The sequence below is a fragment of the Lissotriton vulgaris genome, chromosome 10, assembly GCF_964263255.1.
Source record: "Lissotriton vulgaris chromosome 10, aLisVul1.2, whole genome shotgun sequence".
Lineage (NCBI taxonomy): Eukaryota > Metazoa > Chordata > Amphibia > Caudata > Salamandridae > Lissotriton > Lissotriton vulgaris.
This window is the reverse complement of record NC_141698.1, coordinates 749,286,186-749,307,777: the sequence shown is the minus strand read 5'-3', so window position 1 is coordinate 749,307,777 and position 21,592 is coordinate 749,286,186. Positions and strand designations below refer to the sequence as shown.

General features: G+C 46.2%; 1 protein-coding gene across 36 annotated transcripts in view; it reads right to left on the bottom strand.

Annotated features, from left to right (window-relative positions):
* The window catches only part of ABI1 (abl interactor 1), a 391,827-nt gene that overhangs the window by 296,321 nt on the left and 73,914 nt on the right, over positions 1-21,592 (bottom strand). The gene's annotated exons all lie outside the window — the stretch shown is intronic.

The following is a 21,592-nucleotide window of genomic DNA, read 5'->3' as shown; positions in this document are numbered from 1 at the left end:
TAGATTAGTTTCTTGCAACATGAGAACACTGGGTGCAGAGCGCTGCACAAACTTCAGAACCGCTGCTCAATTCAATCTAGTAGTCCATTAACATTCCATGAAAAAATGTGCAGTGATTCCAGATCAGTGCTATTGGATGACATTGGAGGCAGTACTGATTGGGTAAGGACTGCTAAATCTGGGTACCCGGGTGCCTGTGTCTACTAAGACTGTAGACAGAGGTTGGCGACTTCGGTTTAGTGTTTGGTTAATGAGTGAGCATTCTATAAATGTTGTGCCTGCCTTAGTAAAGAACTGGACAAGATAATTCCCCAAACAAACACCCCTCAACCCCCAACTCACACAGCTCTCCATACTTCTTTCCAGGATGTCAAGCTCTCGGAGGCCATAGGAGAGCTGCGGCAGAGCATTCTGGAGTCTCCCTTTATATTGTTGGACTGTGGGAGAGATCGGTGTCCTCAGTCATACGCAACCGTGGATTCGGGAAGCTCCTCTGGGTCACCACCCAACTCAGTTTAGATTCTTGAGACAACTGTTGCTGCCTTCTCTTCGTAGGGGATGCAGATTTGCTCCGCACCAACAGTTCTGGTGATCACAAAAAGCTTTATCAGGCATTGCACCCACTTAGGTACCGGGTGTGCCGTGATTTCGGGTCCATACTCCTCCCACTGCTGGTCTGGTCTCTCGCTGGGGGCCCAAGCTGGCGTTTTGTTCAGGCCTAAGGACCTTTATTCTGTGGCCCATGTCCGGGCCGCCTCCGGGGTGTAAAAAAAAAATGGCTTTTATTGTTGAAGATTACTCTGAGAAGGGCAGAGAACAAAAGCCGGTAGGATGGGTTGAGAGCCTGTAGCTTCTGCTTGACCGCCATGTAGGATCTTCTCTGCGCCTGCACTTCTTTGGTGTAGTCTGGGAATATCAACACTTTATTCCCTTGGCAGGAGAGTTGGGGAAGAGTACGTGCCTCTGGTAGGATAGCGTCTATGTCCTTAAAGTTGAGGATGCGTGCTATTATTTGTCTGTGTGGGGCTCTGGGAAGAGGCTTGGCGCCAGGGTTTGGTGCGCCCGCTTCAACACGAACCATGGCAAAAGGTGTTCCGGTGGCATCCAGATCTTAATCCAGTTCTCTATAAAGACAACAGCCTGAATAAGCTGTTCCCTTGGGGATGCCCACAAAGCAGAGATTGTTCCAAAGGGAACGATTTTCAGCATCTTCTGCTGAGTTCATCCGTGTGGGATGAAAGTCGTGATATCTGGCCCTTCACTGTCGCCATATAGTCTGCCAGAGTAGACAAGCAGGATTCGCTCCGGAGATCCTGGCTGTGGCATTGTTGAGGTCCTGCCGGATGAGCACCACGTTCACTCGCACCTCCCCCATCTTGATTTCCACGGAGTCCTGGGAGGTGCGTATTGCCTGGAGGATAGCAGCAAGATCTCCCTCCAGGAGTGGCACTTTGGCGTGGGCTGCCCCACAGGCAGCCACATTTCCTGTAGTGTTCTAGTTTGAGTTCCATTCGAGTTTGGGAGGGGGGGTGGTTTCCTTACTTTGTCTTTACCCATACTTTTATATCTAGCCCCTTCCCCGGACTCAGTGACTCTGACTCAGTCTTTACAGGTTATCCTGCTCTGTGACTGAGCCCTGCTCAGTCTGTCTACCTGGCTGCTCTCCCTCCACCAGTCGCCCTTGGTGCAGCCTCCACAGAGCACGCCCCTCACTGCATCCACTGCTTCCTCAGCAGGCCAGACAGCCCAGTACCGCCTCAAAGCCCAGGGGCAACCAACACCAGGTCAGCTCACCTTGCGCCGATGCTACTTGTCCGGCGACTCCACAGATCTCAGTCAGCCATGCTCCGGAACGGTCAATGCGCCCCAGGTCTGTTCCTCTCACAGGGACCTTCCGGCGAGAGGTCCGAGGCCCCCCCAAGAAGGGCTCCCGATTGAGATTCCTTCGCACCACCTTTACGGGGGGCTCCCATTTTGTATGGGGACAGCTCAGCGACCCAACTCAGAAAGAATAGATAGGGCTCATACAGTCTAGAATTCGGCCACAGGATTGCCACTGGTTAATCACTGGTAGCAATGGGGGTCCTCCATCATTTCTGAATGTCCTGGGCTCCGCGGAGATTCGAGCGGATGACGGAGAGGTCTGTGGCACTCTCAGCGTTTGACCGCCATCTTGACGCTCATAGCCATGCCCACAGAACAAGATATAGAGGCCTGTTTAAGAAATTACGTACTGGAGGAAGAATACAGTAAATAGGATTTGGCAAGGGAAGGGACAAACTCAATGAATTAGCCTAAATCAAACAACGCCAGCAAAAGGGAAAGCAAGCAAATGTGAATTACAAACTACAAAGCCAATGCTAAGCAATGGGCAGAATACATTGATGTCTTTAGCAAACCAGACAGCTGCACTGTCTGGGAGGCTTCGACCTAAAAATAGTCTCCCTTGCATTCCACTGGAGAATAGGGTGAAACAGACAATAGAAGAATGGTGAGATGATCAAAGATGTGCCAGAGAATGTCTCATGCTAATGGCTGAAAGTTACAGAGCTAAATAAGGCAACGGCTTAAAGAGTTACACCCAAAGGACATTAAACTTAGTACAAGAAACTATGAAAAAAGGAGAGAGAGGAAGAAAAGAAAAAAAAGGGAGTCCAGGCAATCCTGCTTACTCCTCCCGAGTAGTAATGGCAATGTGAAAGAAGCTGGCCATTCTACAGAAACTCTATTCTGATTGTATTCTATCCCGAGCTGTTAATGGATGCCCGTAGGGTTGCAGAAGCGCTCTACAAATGCTATAAATAAAATAAATAAATAATTAATAGGTGCAGAGAGGTGACATGCCCTCTGGCTTTTGATGGAAATATGTTTTAGGTCTTATTCAAGGATCGCTGTGAATATCTCCTGATTAAAGCATGAGTGGTGTATATCCAAGTAAATTAATCATATCACAGCCTAGTGGTTCTCCTTCAAGACATTGCAAGAGACTGGACGGGAATCCGCCGCACCGTACACAGCTATGGCAGAACTGCATGGACCCTTGGAATTGAGGCACCTACAGCTGTTCCTCGTGCAAGTATTGCCTCAGAGGAACACGTAATGGACATTACCGCCTAGAAGATATGGTGTATTTCAGAACCACTGGACTGTGATTGGATTAATTTACTTGGATGCACGCCGCTGAGACATAAAATCTTTCATCTGAAACGAATATTGAATTACAGGTGCTTTTAGAACGCTGGCATGGTTTATTTCTTACCCAGAGGCTTCTCATGTTCCCAGTGGTTCAGATATCTGGCCCTGATGAAGCCTTTGGAAGGTGAAACGTGTTAGCTGCACTATCTTGGAAATATATATTAAAGAAAAAATTCTGCATCAACCTTCAATACTTATCTGTTTATAATAAAAGTGTTAATTTAGAATTATTTCTGTTGCCTCTCGTTGTTAGTACGCAAATATGTTTTATGTATGGTCAATGTGCAGCTGGGATGGGCAAAGGTTTCTCTGCATGTTCTTTTGTCTACTGTAGTGACTGTTCAACGCTGTGCAGTGTTGAATCCCCAGGCGGCATCCCCTATTTTTGTTTAGTAAACCCACAACTATGCAAGTTCCATAATGGAACAATACTTGTCCAATTAACTACAAGGAAATATATATACATCATAATGCTATCATTTGCACAACTAGTAATACAACTTGGCATTACAAGTGCATGCTCCCACTGCAAAATATTTCCAGGTGGTTAAGAAATATTTTAAGTAAATCACTTATGGGCAGATGTTTTATGCACTTCTATCCTAATCATTAGTGCGTTGTCCATCGGGTTGGGTATGTTTCCTGCTTGAATTACTGTGCCCTGTTTGACCATGTTATGTGGCTTATGAGCATGTAAATGTAAAAATGTAAATGTAAAATGTAAATGTAAATGTGTGTGTCTTGTAAAGCGCACTGCTACCAGGAGGCATCCTGGCGCTATAGACCGCTGGGGAGCCAGTCCTGGCTTTCCCTGTGAGATGTTCCCTCCTGGGTATCTCCAAGGTGAAACCAGGCATCCCCGGCGTTTGTGGGGGGCCGTTGTGGAGATGAGGCAAGCTAATGCCCAGAGTTGCCGAGTGTGATCCCTGGTTAGAGTAGGCACCGAGGCGAGAATGATCGAGTCCGCTGACCCTGGTTCACGACCCTGCCGCGTCGGGGATTGAACCCTGATCCCGGGCCGTCCTCTGCTTCCGGGTCTGCCGCCTCTAACCAGTGAGCCACTCCACCACTCCATGTTTGCATCCATGAAACAGAACCACGTACCGCAAGAATTATCTTGCTGCATACTACACAGAATGTGTTTGAAATGCAGTAAGGAGACAAGAGGTGTGTGATGAGCTGGCGTGCAACAGCCATGCATCCTTCATGCACACTTGGGCAAATCAAGTAATTATTCAAATCAGTGACCGCACTCTTGCAGATTGCAGGCAATTACTCATCAATAATTAATGCGCATAATCAACGACAATACTGTCACGGAATGAGAGTGCTTCTCTTTTGAACCAGGCTCTGGACAGTGAATGCAATCAACAGTCACTATTTCATAGGCATTTGGTGACCTAAGCTTAACATGACTTGTAACATAGCCATATCACCTCTGGCCTACACTCTTCAGAAGGAAACCAAGTAAAATATTAGGCTGATGCAACTTGGTGTGGAATCCATCCATCCATCAAGAGCAGTCTTGGAACAATCCTCCGTTTTCAAGGTTATTTTCCTTTCCCTTCTTGAATCCTTAGGAATCCTAACCCAGGATTCCACACACTGCTATTTAATATGAGAACTGTCAAGCTGTGAACAGCAGCAGACACCAGGCCCATCAATGGGTTCAAATGTAAAGTGGTGTGGTTGCCACCACTGTGACAGATCTCGGAGGGGTGTGCACTCATAGACCATGGTATTATCATTAACTAAAGCCTCTCTTCCTCCTCCAAAACTTACTGGGTGGATTCTTTAATAACCCCGAGGAAGGAATGTCATACAAAAGAATACTGGCAGGGACCTCAGGGTTTATTCAAATAAAGCATTTGAAGAGAGAATACCTGCTAATGGGGCTTCTCCCAAGGTCTGGTTCTCTCTCGTGATACTGCTATGTTGATGGAGTGTCTGAGAGCGACAAGATGCAGGGAAGCAGCGGAGAATGCACACCAATCCAGCTGAGAGATGGTTGTTATACTTCTTTACTAATCATTTGCTCCCCTCCCAGTTTGCTATGTACCAGTTATTATCGTATTCTTAGTTGACACCTTTCGACTGTAACCTTTTTGTTTCTTATGCCTATTTGATATGTGTTCGGATTGGTACTCCTGTTGATGCCTGTACTGTAATTGTTACCTTCCTTTCCCTCCAATTGTAAAGCGTTACGATATCCTTTGTGATCATGTTCACGATGTATAAAACTTTATAAATAAATAACCATTGTTCTACATTCAGATCCATTTACTGAGTTTTGTAAGGCATCAGCATGCTGAAGGGTCCAAGTGCCAGAAGAGGAAGGACACAAGCGGATTAAAGAATTCCAAAATTAGCCAGGCTAATGGGTACGGCAGATATAAAATCTGCCATAAAGGAGTAATTCGACCAAATAGGAACCCCCGACCTCGGAGATAATACTAACAGATGAATTTAACTGCGTTTTGGACGGCCAAATGGAGCCCCTGCTTGTTCTGATACTAAACCCCATATGACCTCTGCTCTTCGGCAGACTATGAAAACCTGGACTCTGGTTGATATCTGGTGCATCCGTAATCCAGACTTACACACATTACTGCTATACCCCTTCGACAGGAACACATAATAGCCTTGATTATTCTTCATCCCTGCAACTGCGGTACATAAGATACAGGATGTACACTATTTGGCCCGCTACATCTCAGACTACTTGCAGCTGTTTCCCACGTATTTACTGGCGAGGCATCGACCTAAGGTGCCCTTGTGACGACTTGATATGTAATCATTAACAGATCAGGCTTTTGCAGACACTCTGGGGAAGACCCTCGCCCAATATTTGGAGCACAACTGGAAGAGTGCTGGCAGGAGGGGAGTGGGATGCAATGAAAGTAGTGTTGCGAGGAGTATGTATGGTCACCACAGTCAGTATTCGCCGAGCCCAGGAAGAGGACTTGACACTGCAGGAGGCTGGGCTGGGATTACTCGAGAAAGCGTTGACAGCTAATTCAGAGACCATGGGGCCCTGGAACAAACAGCATCGCAAGGTATGGAAATTGTGGGACGAATTAAAAAAGCATGTATGTAGTACAGGGTGCCAGCGCTGGTGTATAGAGGGTGATAAGGTGGGTCAACTGCTGGCACGCTTGATCAGGTCTGAGACTGAACCACAGCCCATATTAGAGGTTCGGGGATCAGACAGGGGGTTTGAATAGTGAATCCTCAGATGGCCATCAATATTGCTTTTGCATCACATTTGCAAGAGGTCTATAAGGAGGCCCAACGAGAGACAGACGATGGTGCATTATCCACTTATCTTCTGGAATTGTCATTGCCATATCCCTCTCCTGAGGATGGTTATCAATTGGATGCACCACTGGAGAAACAGGAAATACTTAAAGCGGTGAGGTCGCTGAAGTCAGCTAAGGCAACAAGGGGCGATGGGCTCCCGGCAGAGTTTTACAAACTCTTCACAGACACCCTGAATGGTGAACTACGGTCTGTATATACAGAGGCATTGGAGAGAGGTATTCAACCAGATTCTATGCGAGAGGCCCTCATTTTAATGCTACTTTGTTGCTATGGAGAGTCGTTATAGAGGTTAACATGGTGGCAGTCAATCAATTGTACTAGGACTGGAAGACGGGCAAGTATTGCTTTGCGAAAAGGGGGTGGGAGCTATGTGTACCTGACATGCATCAAATAAGCATTCTCTAAAATGCGCTATAAGTAACTGCATTCATGTCAACCTTCAACTTAACACCCACTCTATGTACACCGTGATCAGTAGGAAAGTGTGACAGCTGCACAAAACCACATCCAACTGGTAACAGATCAACAGTAGAACTGAATGTTTGCATTTCCAATGACAAGCAGTGCATCAGTTTTGGTTACCTCACATAAAACTAACCCCTTTGCATAGGTTTTTAATTCATAGTATTTGTGCACGTGTGCAGTAATCATTGCGGGCATCTTGCTCACAAAGGACTACTTTTGGAACTAGATCTTACTGAAAATGCAGGAAAAAAAGGATTCAAGGGACACACCATATTACGAAATCTGGCATTCACATCTGACAGGATTGACCCCATCCCAATATTTAATGAGCGTACACTGGTTACCTGTGAGAAATATGTAAGGCACACAGGATCACTGTTCAGCTTTTCAACTTTCAGACAGCTTCTCACACATTGGTGCACTCCCTCTCCATACTAAGTAAGCTCATTGTAAGTCCCTTTTGTCGAAATTCGTGTTTGAAAGCGGAAAAACCTTGCTTTTGGTCATTTGAATTGGCGTATGCTCACTGAAAAGTTTCAGGATCTTTAGAGTTATCACCCTTTCAGAAGGATCCCTGTCAATCTCCATCTTCAGTCGTCCTTTCTGAACCCCACAGCGGTTCTACTGCCTGCTAGTTGGTAGTAAGTGTAATTAATTACAGTACAAGACAGTGAGCCAGATCCATCAGTCGCCCCTGGACTTTGCAAGCTCTGTCAGATATAGCATTGGAAGTGGAGACCCTAGACTAGGAACTACAGAGCACATCCATGTAATAGCAGGTGCAAACAGGCAAACGTTTAAGAGAACATGAAACAATTTAAGATGGAATTTAGGTGCCCACAGGAAAAGAACACAGCTTTCAAAACACAAATAGGGAAGGAAAAACTTGTCAAAACACCATGACTACATGCAAGTTCATGCTTTGCACCATTAAAAGCTGCATGTAGAATATAAAAGCCTACTCTCTCAGCTTGATTTTATATACAGTTAGTATAGTGTTAACCACATGGCTTCAAGCTAGCTTGGCTGATGTGCGGCGATACCCCGAAACCGGTCCCAGAAGGCTTGTTTAACGGTCCAGAGAAGAACTGGCCTAGCAGTTCAGGCTGGATTGTTCCCATGGGGAGCAGGGTCTAGACTAATTTGCATAAGGCGGACTCCAAACTGGAATGGCATGGATAGCAGAAAACCAATTGATTCAAGCCATATCTGTGACGGCGGGTGAATGCTTGACAATATTCAGCATTCCGTCCATAATCTTTTTGTGTTGCTCTAGTTGCCCTAAGTGGGTTGGGTATGCCCAGACAGGTCTCATGCTCGCTATTCCACTGGATTCAAGCTAGCCTGGATGATGAGATGAGATGGCCAGAAACCAGTCCCAGGATGATTGTTTTCCAGTTCCGGGAGTACCTGGCCTGCCAGTTAGGGCTGGACTGTTCCCATGGGGAGAAGGGGTAAGATGGATTTGAATATGGCTGGATCCAAACTGGAATGGCATGGTGAGCAAAAAAACGATGGATTTAACTCAGATCCGTGACTGGGGATGAATGTTCACCATTTCATCGATCATCTTTGTATGTTGCTATAGTATAGTATTTATGTTTATCAAACTCAAAAGCTTAAAGGGCGGAGTTAGTCACAGCAGGGTATAAACTCAAAAGATGCAAACCAAACTCAACACGTGCTTAACTCACTGAGGTACCTTATTGTCTACCTCAATGCAGTACTAAGCCCTGAAGAACCCCGAACCGTTGCTATGGCAACATTCTGAATCACTGCCAAGATGAATAAAAAAACATTTTGTACACGAGTAAGCGGGCGAGATTATAATGGAGGGCCATCCTATTGTGATTTCCGAAAGGCACAATCTGGGTGTCAAGGATGAAACTTGTAGCTTTATCTTGTCAGAATAGCATTTTATCACATCACCAAAGGTGCCCTTGACAAATACTTAGAATTGAAGGAGAAGTAAGCTCATCCCACCTGTACAGGGGCGTTATCTGACGTCAATTCGGTGCATCATACCAATCAGAGAGGACAAAAGCCGCATTCCAAGAGCCCAAGATCACCAAGGACGATGGGGCAGAAATATTGTAGGGTCAGAGAGAGGTACACCAGAGCCCCAACTGGCACCTCACTTTGCAGCTGCTGCTAAACATTCTCTGTAAGCAAACTATAACATCAAGTGTGAGGCAAGAGAAGAAAGGCAATAAGCAGTAGGGGTGACAAGGCAGCACAAGGGCAACCCCGTACATATTCCTGCAAGCAATATAGCCCGGGCGAATACACAGAGGCACGGGCAAATGGAAGCATACATCTGAACAAAACATGGACGAATGTTGCAGCAATTCAAATGTCACCCTTTTCAAAAGGAGGACACGCCTGTACGTGGGCAAAAAACCTTTACAGCCCTCACAAAGGGGGACTCATTGTAAATGGTAACTCATTTTAGGATCTTAATATGTTTGTTACAAAAAGCATAGAAAGCAGTGTTTGGGGACTAAAAAGTCACTGGGCGCTTAAGATGGCACTTGTGAAATAACAGATGAACGAGAGGGTTGGGGGAGAGGTTGAAAGAAAGAAGCATTAACAAATGCAGATTCTAAAAATAGAAAAAGCAACAGACATAAAAAAATATAAGAAGGAAAGGGAGTGGTTGAAGGAGGGGGATTTAGAGGGAGAGAGGAAGCAAAGGCAATAAGGTTTCACGGGGAAAGAGGGAATGCAAGCCGCAGATAGATGTGTGTGTGTCTCACTTGAGCTTAAACTCAATTGGTCTCCCTCCGGTTCTGCACAGCCCATGTCTAGTCCTTTGCCTCAAGTGTTGCACCCAAGTCATTACGCTCGTGTTTCTTGTGCTCGAAACCTTTTAAGAAAACCTGGTCCGCACTGAAACGGAGATTTTAAATTTTAATTACTGGTGCAGTCTTTGAACTCCTCCTGATGTCTGAGCAGCACGCTCAACGTATTCCGCATCCAAGATTCGATTGTGGCTCTCCAAGGATCAATTATTTATGACCAGTGTGGGGGAGGTCTCCATGGGCTGCACCAAAACAGCGTCATTCCCTCTCACATATCAAAGAATGCACATTTAAACGGCACTGCGAACCTAGAATGCTTTATGTATCTCGGGCCAGCTTGGATTAATGTTCATGACTGATCTGTACATTTTATACACTTTGTGCAAATTCACACGCATCCCAAAAATGTCAATCAGAGCGACTGGTCACTTTTACAAATTAAGTTTGAGAAACGCACACAATGCCAACTCATCATGAAGTAAGCAAACATCTTAGCGAATCCCCAACCCCAAAAGGTAGATAAGAACCCTTTTTTCGTGCATGGATAGGATTACAGCAGTCAGACTTCAGAAAAGCAAACATACAGGTCAACCCACCTCATCGCATTATGTAACCTTATCAGCATTGTGCAGCACACTTCTGCAATCTCCATTCCAAGGTGGGAGTCTGAGCACCTTGAAGGGACTGGCACAGAGTGGAATTAAGGTGACCGTCAAGTCACCTGGCCTAGTGTCCCCCATGTGTGAGTAATGCTGCTTCTTCTTCATCATCATCATCATCTACCTCCTCCATTCAACTTAGCCCCTGGACCAGGCTCCATGTTTGCACTGATATCAGCTTCACTCATTTAATGAGGGGTTAACTACAGTATCACAGAAGCAGCCATGGAATTGGAAGAAGAGAGTTTGATGTGTCTGAGCCTTCAAAAGGGGCATTAGCAGAACCTCTCAACCCCAAACAGACGTACTGTGGTTTTTGTTATCAGCATTAGGTGTAAGAGCGGTGCCTAATATAATGATTGCAGTCTTAATGATTTCAGTCTATCAGCGATCCAGAAAATGAGACTAATGGCACATAGAAATGGAAAAAATACAAATAAATACATTATAAAAGCCAACAAAATAAAATCATTCTGATCTTTGGCGTGATCAGCATTAAACTAAAGCAAAATGGAGTCTTATGCTTCTTCAGAAACATCCAGCTCCAAATCTAGTTTTCAATACAAATGAAGTCTATGTTCTGCCATGTTTTAAAAACACTGGTCTCATTATTCTGGACAGGTAACTAAACCCTAAACAACCCCAATTCCCGTGCTTGAGCCAAGACCTTTCCAACCAGTCAGTAAAATGTCAATGCAAAACTCAAAAAGCTTTGACAAAGCCACTAGGCTGCTTTAAATGGCCAAGTTAATGGCTTTGCCAATACTTGTTTACACCAAGATGGCAGTCATGATATGTAGCCACGCCACATCTCATGCATGCACAATGACATGTATGCATCATAAAACGGAGGCTGTTTTTTAAAAAAAATGTAATTAGTGTTACGTGAAGAACTCAAATCTAGGAGCAGTAAATATTTTTTTTTTAAGTGCATGAATGATCATTTTAACAAAGGACACAGCAAGAATGGGTGGAAGATCAAATAGTAAACACTGTCCAGCTATAAGAATAAGGGGTGGGTGAGTGCAGAGTAAGAGATCGGTGAAATGGGGTTATTAAAATAAATTTTAAAAAGCAGAGCAGCATGGAGACGGGAAGCAAAGTGAGTAGGAATCTGAAAAAGAGTAGCGCACATGGGAGAGGAAGAGATAACATGTAATCCCATGAAGTGGTAAAAGTAAAATAAAAAAATCCCTTCAACTAAGCAGCGGAAGGACTGATCAGGCGTTCTGTCACACACATGGAGACCATATCCAAGAACACTTCGCACTAAATGCCGGTACAGCGACATCCAGATTGATTGAATGGGACGCGTTTAAAGTCAAATCCAGGGGACACTAAATCCAACAAATAGTGGGTGTACAAAAAACACTAGAGAGATTACTACAAAATATGAAAACAATATTGGCGACCTAACAAAAAACATGGACAAAGGGGGAGCCACTCCAGAGCAAGTGGCGGAGGCCAAGACATAGAAGACAAAAGAGGTACGGTGTTCCTGGGTGGCAAGTTGGCCACCTGGTGAGTACTCAAGAGTGGTGGGGAGGTGGGGGAATACCTCCTTTCGGAACCCACCCACCCAGCAAGCTAGGTGTCATGCTTCATCATATGGGTCTGCTCCTCGTCGAGCCGGCGCTGCAATGCTCGATGGGCACCCATAAAGGGGCTCTTTATCAGAGATTTTTTTGTTCCTTACTGTGTAGGTGCTGTGGGTGTGAGGGGCCTGGTAAGATGTAGATGTGGTGTGTGGGTTAAAACAGGTAAGGGAATCCTCTATAATTACTTTTATTCTGGAGAGGTCACAACCGGATTAAAAAGTAAAAAGAAGGAGGGCGACTATTTTGTTTTGACAAAAATTACGCTCATCCCCTTAGTGGTCAACATGTTTCTCGCCTATAAAATGTCACTAATAGATCAGTTGGCGATTCCTCAGGACCTAGTGACTAAATGAAAACTATCTACAGTGTGTGGTGTGGTTCTACATACCACTTCTTCTCTCGGTAGGACGTTGCCCCAAAGAAAAGCAGCCAACCTAGAGTACAAACAAAAAAGGATCAAAAAACCAAAAGGAAATATTGGTACATGGTCTTATTAATTCCAGTGGGTGCGTTTCACAGTACACAACGTCTTTGAATCTATAGAGTACTATAGCACCTTCTCAGCCCAGTTGACCCCCGGATTGTGTCCATGTATGAAGATGCGCTGAATAGAGGTTAGCTCCTAAGCTTGCTCAAGGAATCTACCCTGGTGATATTCCTAAAGCCACATAGAGACCCCACGCTTCCAGCCTCATACAGACCGATAACATTGCTAAATGCAGACTGTAAAATACTAGGTAAAATATTAGCGGATCGGTATATCCAAATTCTCCCACCCAAACCAATGTGGATTTCTCCCAGGACGTAAAGTCTCCCAGAATATACGCAGGTTGTTCCATATACAGGATAGAGAAAAAGAACAAATCCCACGAGTGGCGTGCCTGCTTCTGGACCTCGAAAAGGCCTTCAATACATTGCTATGGCCGTATTTATTCGCCGTCCTCCGTTAAATACGCGTCGGACCGACCCTACTGGCGTATACACAACAAGACATTAGCGGGGTTACATGTGGCGGTAAACTTCTGGAAAACACTGACCTTGGCCCCCATCGGGCGCATAGCCAAGATGATTATGGTTCCTAGAATACTATATTACTTCACCAATCTCCCAGTAATACCACAACGCTCCTTCTTTAGGGCGCAGACACGTTACTCCCAGCATTGATATGGGGGGGTAGTAGACACAGGATAGCCCTAAACACACTGTACTTACCCACGACTCAAGGGGGGCTGGGAGGACCATCCTTCGAAGCATACTTCCTGCCGGCTCAACGTCAGTGGTTATCTCATTAGACGGCAGAACATCACATAGGGGAAACAATCTCAGACAACAGCCGAGAACCTCTTCCTTCCATCCGGAGAATGCTAATGCCGGGTACCAAGCCTATACGCACATGCCCCCTGCAGGTATCTATAGCCCGCACGTGCATATTGCGAATTCATCGCATGTCAAAGGGAAGGCTCCTGTACTCTCCAAAATAAGGATTTCCCCGACGGGATAAATATTATACCTCTGGAGCCCTCCAGGTATGGACCGCTCATGCAGTGACTGAGATTGAGTCCCTGTTTGAGGACGGGCAGCCAAGGACATATGCCCAAATGATTAAATGCTATGATCTCCCACCAGGACAGTTCCTGATGCATAGACAACTCTTAGATAGCAGCCGACACTGCTGGGATCTTAATGAAGGGGAACCCCCGACGCACCCAGTACCACATAAAATTCTGCGAATGGGTACGGGGAGACACTTAGTTACCTAGCATTACAAAGCGATCCGGGAACTGATCGTTACTCCCTTGAACGTGTTACGGCAGAAATGGGAAGACGCGGTAGGACGGGTGTTCCATGACAAGGAATGGGAAAAGACACTGGAGTATCCGAAAAAGGTCTCCAGGAACGCGAGCTTCAAAAACATTCAATTAAATATCTTACACCGCGCATACCTCATACCACACCGGCCAGACACCTGAGGCAAACTTTAAACATATGTTTTGGGACTGTCCCACTATCCAACAGTATTGGGACAGGGTGCACCAGACACTCCGAGCGACGGTCAATTTTATGGCCCTATCTGAATGAGGTATGAGGGCAGGGGATTGCGGTTGTCTTTTCGCTTCTATTCATTCATTCTGTACAGTAATAGTTTGTAGATTTTGAAATATAAACATGAAATTGTATTGTGATTGTTGCGCAAAATGAAATGTTTGCTCAAGTCAATTTTCAAATTGATAAATGTGTTTCCATAATATTTAAAAAATATAAAGTTTAATTAAAAAAAAGAAAAAAATGAAATAATAACTATCAAAGTTGGTGTGTGGAGAGTAGAACTTGAGCATGCCCCAGGTTTAGAGCTTCAACAAGCCAGTGGTAAAGTAACAGAGGTCGGTGGGAGTTTGCTTTTGCAACTATATACATTTGGTGTATAAACTTCTTACATGAAATGCTAAATCCAAATTAATAAATTTAAACAAAAAAAAATAAGCAGCGGAAGGATGCAAGTTATTTAATCATAACAATGAAATACCAACATGCTTCTGGGAATGTAGAATACAAGAATAGGGTAGAAGTCTAGAGCAATGAAGTGAGAGATAACAAAACCAACCAATCAGGAGTAGGGGCTGACCCAATGGCCACTCTATGTTCATTGAAAACAGTGGGTTAAGACCAAAAAAAACGCCTAAAACAGTCTCCAACAAACACTAAAGGGGAAAAATAATAAGAAGAAAATGTATTTCTTTTGAATGACCAGTTTGCACCTGCACCTCACAGGCAAAGGGATAGGGACAAAAGAAAGTAGGAAACCAAATTGCAAGGCAAAAAATCCGCAAGGCAAAACATCCGCAAGGCACACTAAAGTAAATAGGGGTTAAAGCAAGAATTCGAAATTGTAAAAAGTAGGAACATATGAAGTGCTTAAATTGTGGAGCGGTGGTCGGGGGGGGGGGGGGGGTCAACCCATTAATTAATAAGAGGGGGAAATGCACCATAATCTACTTAGAAAACAAAACTAAAAAGGTTATTAATTCGGTCTTAATACAAAATAAAAAACTTAAAGGCCCAAATTAATTACCCAGACAACGGGGAGGATCACCCGGTAGCTCACACATAAATGCCCTACTATATGCCCCTAGCCCCTCAACAGACACACCTGCTTGTCAGACAGTACACCGGGGACACAGAGGAATAAGTTCTAAAACAATTTACCCTTTCGACTGGCGAGGGGGGGTTCCTGGGGGGGGCACTGCCACAAGCATAACTAATTTGGTATGACGCACTCGCACTGTTGGGGTTTAGTCTTTGAATGAGCTAATGGATATGTGTCATTTACAGTCCTCTCCCTTTGATTTTGCACTATGTATGTATATGCTGATGCCTTGAACTGCTGTTCTTGTTTTTGAAATGCCAATAAGCAAATTAATTTTAAAAAAAATGTACCCATACAATGTCCCAAGATTAATCAGGACGCAAATATCATGTCTAATATAATGACATGAAACCCGCAAAGAGCCATATAATTCAAATAAATAAGTATGTGGGATAGGAAACGCAGACTAATGTATAACTATTTGAAAGTCAGTGTTGAATTATGAATCCACAGAGCATCAAGAACATGAAATATAAAGCTTTTTAAAAAAGTCTCCTGAGCCTACCAAGATTTAGTAACGTTCAATTCTTTTCACATGTCACAGGCGGAGACCACGTCTCTACTTGTGCAATGGCACAGCTGCTAAGCATCACTATCCAGAACATATTTACTCACACAACCTCCAAGGGGATACCTCAATTTAAGTTGATTAAAACAGAGCTTAGATAAAAACTGGTAAAAAGGCCGTGAAATAGGGATGGGCCACTGCCTAGTAAGCAGGAGTATATTGTGAATGTAGACCTTTTCAGTATAGTACCAGTCAAAAGCTACAGAGTTAGGTTTTTTGTACTTCTCCAGATTCTTCAAAGTCTAACAATACAGACATGTGCTTGTGAAGCAAGTAAATTCCAAGAAAATACACCTTCATTATTTTATAATAAACAACAAATAGCTGTGCATTGGTATGGTTCCAGTTAAATAAGTACTGCCGCAGCTACGGAACGCCTATTAGCTGTAGTAGATCATGGTCTATACTGTGCTAAGCATATACGAGCACACTGAGCAGATAAGCATAGAAATAAACCAATAGGTATGGCTAGCATTTGGAGTCACAAAATAAATATTTCTAAAAAAGCTTGCTCCCGCAAAAACTGCAAAAGGTCCGTTTTTCCTATACTTTGTATTTATGCAATACATTATTATAGGTGATGATTCAGTGTACTTAAAGATTCAAAAATAGTCCTTCATTCATTGCAATTCAAGTCATCCACAGAATGTAGAATGACACAAAGAGCCAATTAAATGAGAGGAAAAAGAATTACTTATCTAGGTTAAGTCAGGGCACATCGTAGGTATATGTTAAAGCATCTACAACAGGAAATCAACGAACAGTGCTCTCAAGCCAACATCTAATTAGTATGCAAATCTTAAGATGTATTATGCATACGTCCAAGTACTGATAAAGAATCAAAGCTTCAATTAATCAATCACAGACTTGTTGTTGATGCTTTATTTGGAGAGTAGTTCAAACAGTCTATTACCAAAAACATCACAGACTCAAACAGCTGTAGCATTAGCATAGCCACCAAATCTATAATTAGAAATGAATTTGAGCAGGACATTGAAACCTCCTAAGCCTTTAAAACTGAGTGAATTCAGTACACAAGTATTGTTTTGGTCTTGAAATATAGGTTCAAATTATTGATTATCCAGTCACACATACCCTAAAGACAAAGGATATTTTCCACACCTAAATGCATTTTGGTTCTTATGCAATGCCTGGACAGCCTCATTTTTACTTTGTAACTCCAGTGTATTTTAATTAATCAGTGCATTGAATCTGGAATTAACCCCTGGCTGAGGCAGCCCCTCGCGAGTCCTCCACGGCCTACGACTTGCCAGACATGAGTTTACTTCTGCAGGGATGGGAGTCACTATATAGAACTCCATACATCCAGATTGGTAGGCTTCAGACCTACTCAGGGGCTTGTATCAGCAATGCCAACAGTTCTTGATGGCCCTTGGCTCATCTCAGATGCCAGTTTAACATTGAAGTTCGTTTCCACTTCTGCTGCAACAGTCAATAACTTCCTCCTGAACGGCCTTGAAGCTATAGAGCTCTGGGGCTTGACGAGCATATTCCTAAATCATATTTAAATTATAAGATTTTTGTATTTCCCCTAGCAATCCATTGGAGCATCTGGGTTACTGCTTTTGTGGTGTAATTCAATTAATTTGAACATTATTCACCAGCTCCAAGTTTGAGGGTATCTTCGACATTTTCACCTTATATATGATGATCAAATTGATCAGTCAAAAAGACCTGTGAACCAACGTGCAGAGGAAACCGTTTACAAAAGTAGGGGTTTTGTCAAAAAGTGGGAGAAAATGGGGCAATCATGGCGCCAATATAGAGGAATGGCGGGGGAGGAGTAGGGTGCATAGGCCAAGTTACGATACAAGGGTGGAGTGGGACTGTTGTATTGGGTATTCCGCCTTTGACCTTATTATGTTGTTGGTGGTGGTCAACCTGGGCCTTCAAAGATACTACAGGCAGAGGACTCCCTGCCTATCACTCATGCAACAGTGGGGAGGTCAGAGCTGTACCAATTAAGACCGTATGTGATTAATGTAAAGCATGATCTTTGTTTGAGCAATGTTCATAAAAAGATTTGGAGAAAAAGGACACGTGAAAGGTTTTTTGTTGACTCAGATTTCTGGTTTTGGCATTCCAGAGTCAATATAATGAATAAAGCCTATACAGGAGACTTGCTATAAGGTAATGTCTGAATTTTAATTAACAATTCTAATGGAATACTTTTCATCAATAACTGATAAAAAGAGGCATAGATTATCTAAACGTTGCCACAACGTCCAATGATAATATACATACGTGTGCTACAAAACGGATTACATTTCATAATTTATCAAATCTGACATGACATAGAAGGATTTGAGCTCTATGCATCAACCCAATACCTAAAAAAGCTTCTGTACAATTACATAGTCATTCTACATTGCAGCATTAACAGTTCGGTGGTAGGTTTCTTTACCAATAGCATTGTTAAAATATAGCAATTTTGTTTTTATGGAGCCTGTGTTGTTTTTGTGTTCAAGGATGAAATCTATAGCAGAATATTATTGGTCTGTATGATAGATAGGCGAGTAAAGCTTCTTAGTAAAGCAGTATTGCATTTTTACAAACATGTGCCATCACTGAGGTAAAGCAAATCATCCCTCCTTAAAAAGGGTAGTGAGAGGCTGCTCTTTCAGCTCCCAGTTCGGCCAATGCTCTTTTATGCCCTTCTGAAGCAGTTACATCATAGAGGGTGGCCTGGCCTTGTGCCCAAGTCGATGGGAAGGTATAAACGCAGGGGGGAGTTTGAGACTACATATGCAGAGAGATGTATCCACAGAGAAACAGGATAACCACACATAAAATGCACTGACTACTACAGTTTTAAATTGCACTGGGCGGGACACCTTACACACAAGCTCAGTCCATCCCTAGTTTAAATCCATTTTCAGACAACACAGACAGGTGGTATTCACAGTTGGAGACTTTAACCTGGAATCTCATTATACGTTCATCACACTAGTTTTGTGCATATAATTCTATATCGTTTGGACAGCTTGATCCTCTTCAGCCACAACAATGAAGAGTTTATCAAATTTAAGACCAGTTCAGGTCATCTATGCCAAGACCAAGCCACCATCCAGTTTAGACTCCAGTGACAGCCTTGCACTGATTTAAACAATTTAAAAAAAAGTAAGAACAAGTGTGCATTGTTTTACATTGCGGTAGGTCAATTGTGATAAAACCTAAAACAAGCCCAATGACATGAGACTCTGCTAGATGTGGCAAAGATATCTCGCCGATTACAATGACAGTAAAAACCACCTCAAAACTACCAGTCAAATTTGTCCAAACATTGTTACATGATCAATACCAAATAAATTCACCCACAGTGTTAGTGATTTGATTTGAAGATATCAATGTGAATTCCAGAGACTAAAAAAGGCACAAACACACGGTTAAGAGCCAGTTAATTAAATGAGTTGATGGGTTACATACACTTACCATGGGCTGCTATAACAAAATCTATAAAAATGCACAGGTGGGGGGGCGTGGCCGAGACAGCGATGTAGCCTGACGTGTCTTGAGAGAGCTCCGTCGCCCCGCTGCATTAATCAGCCTGTTCCAGCGTGGTTCTTGGGGGGCATCTGCTTCTGGGGACCCCCGTGCTGTCCTGACCCTGCTGGTGCTCATTCCGGCGGCGTTCCGCGGCTGCAGGCACGCCCGCGGCCCCTGCTCCGAGCTCCGGAGCTCCCGTGCTCCACTGTTGGCCGCCATCTTTCGGCGGGACCCTCTGCCGGGCCGCCTGACCTGCCCGCCAAGAGGGGGACCACTGCTGCGGACTGGGTGAGGCTTTCTGCCGCTCCTGCACCTCCGGTGGCTGCACCTCACCGGCGGACCGCGGCTGCAAGCAAGCCCGAGGCCCCTGCTCCGAGCTCCGGGGCTCCCGCGCTCGACTGTTGGCCGCCATCTTCAAGCAGGGCCCTCTGCTGAGCTGCCTGACCTGCCTGCCCGCCAAGAGAGGGACCGCTGCTGCGGGCTGGGTGAGGCACAGCGTCGCTCCTGCACCTCCGGCGGCTGCACCACAGCGGCGGAGCCTGATTGACGCCGGCGGAGCCGCGCCGGAGCTGCCGGGGTTGGGCGATCACCGGCGGGACACTCACCATCAGCGGCCTGGGCACCGCACCTACGTGAGCCCCCGGCTTTGGTGGCGACGCCGGGCCCCGATCGGGGGGGTTGCTGGGGATCCCCCCGCCCGCGAGCCTGGACCACGTCTCCCCCGCCCGCCGCTGGACGCCCCGGTGTACTGAGGTGAGACGCCCCCCGCCCCCCGCCCCTGCCGCCTCCCTGCGGGGGCCCGGCGCCTGCGGGGGCCTGACTGCTGACCTGCCCGCCATTTTGCCCTTCTGGTGGGGGGCCGACTCCCGCGCTTTGGCGGCCCCTGAACACTCCCTGCAGCCTGGGGCGCGTGGGCGGAGGCCTGGAAAGAGATCCTGCAGCTGCGTGTGGGTCAGTCTTGTGCCCTGGGGGCCCGGGCTTTGCTGGACACGACCCCTGGCCACCCTGCCACTCCAGCCCGACCCTGGGGAACTGCAGCCTTGAAGATCCGGCTGGGCGCCTGCGAGGACACTAGGGGTCCCCGCCTTCTACCTCCCCTGGCCCGGGGCTCTTCGTCACGGGGGGGCTCTCCTGGACACGGTCGCCTGGACATCGCGCTGGGGGGTGGATCCTGGCCCAGGCGGGACCACGAGACTGTGCCGGGCCGCGGCCCTTCGGGGGCCCTTCGCTAGTGGAACCTGCACCCGACCTGCCGTGGACCACCCGCGGCCGTCACCTCCTTGACGCCTCCCCGACCTACGCGCCACCTTGTCCTCCGGACTGAGCCCCGTCACGGCCCGGATTACTGCTGGACAATTATCGCTTGCACGCGCCCCAGCCCTGTGGTCTTGTGCAACTGACCGTGGAACCCGGGCTTGATCTCCGAGGCACCAGCGCACCCTCTCCTGCACTGCTCTACGCCGCCGACCAGGAGCTGTGCACAGCGGCTGACGCAGGCCCCCGCTGCCCTTCGACGCCCTGAGTGGATCATGACCCGCGGCAAGGGGAACAAACCGGACCCCCCGTCCACGACGACCAGGGGGGCGTCGGTGGCCTCCATGTGGGGCAAGGCGGGCTCGCCATCATCCTCCGGGGGCCCCCCGTCGACATCCGAGGGGAAACCCTCAACACAGGCTGACTCCCCGCCGGTGACGCAGGCCTTCATGTCCTCCTTCATGGCCGATCTGAAAACCGAGATTGGGTCCCTCAGGACGGAGGTCCACACGTGCGTCAAAGAACTACGCAGAGAAGTCACCGACCTTGGCGACCGGGTCGACGGCCTGGAAAGGACGGTAGACTCCCGCACCGAGGACCTGGAGCAGATCTGGCAGAGAGTGGCGACCCTTGAAGAGCAGCACATCCAGCTCCAGATCAAGCAGGAGGACTTGGAAAACAGAGGACGCCGCAACAACCTCCGCATTCGGGGTGTGCCACTCGGAGAAGAGGGGACTAATACCATGGCCTACGTGGCCCTACTCCTGCAAGAGGTATGGGGCGAGGAGGACGCCCCCCCGCCGCGCCTTGACCGCGCGCACCGCGTCTTTGGAGCGGGAGGGAAAGCGGGCCTCCTTCCCGACATCGTCACCAGACTGCATTATTTTACTGAGAAAGAGGCCATCTTGAAGGCGGCTAGAGACAACCCTGACTTGCAGTACGAGGGTCACAAGATCCAGATTTTCCAAGATTTGGCCCCCACCACACTCCACAGGCGGAGGGTCTTCCGTCCGATCACAGAGAAGCTCCGGACCCTGAACATTTCATACCAGTGGGGCCATCCCTTCGCGCTCATCTTC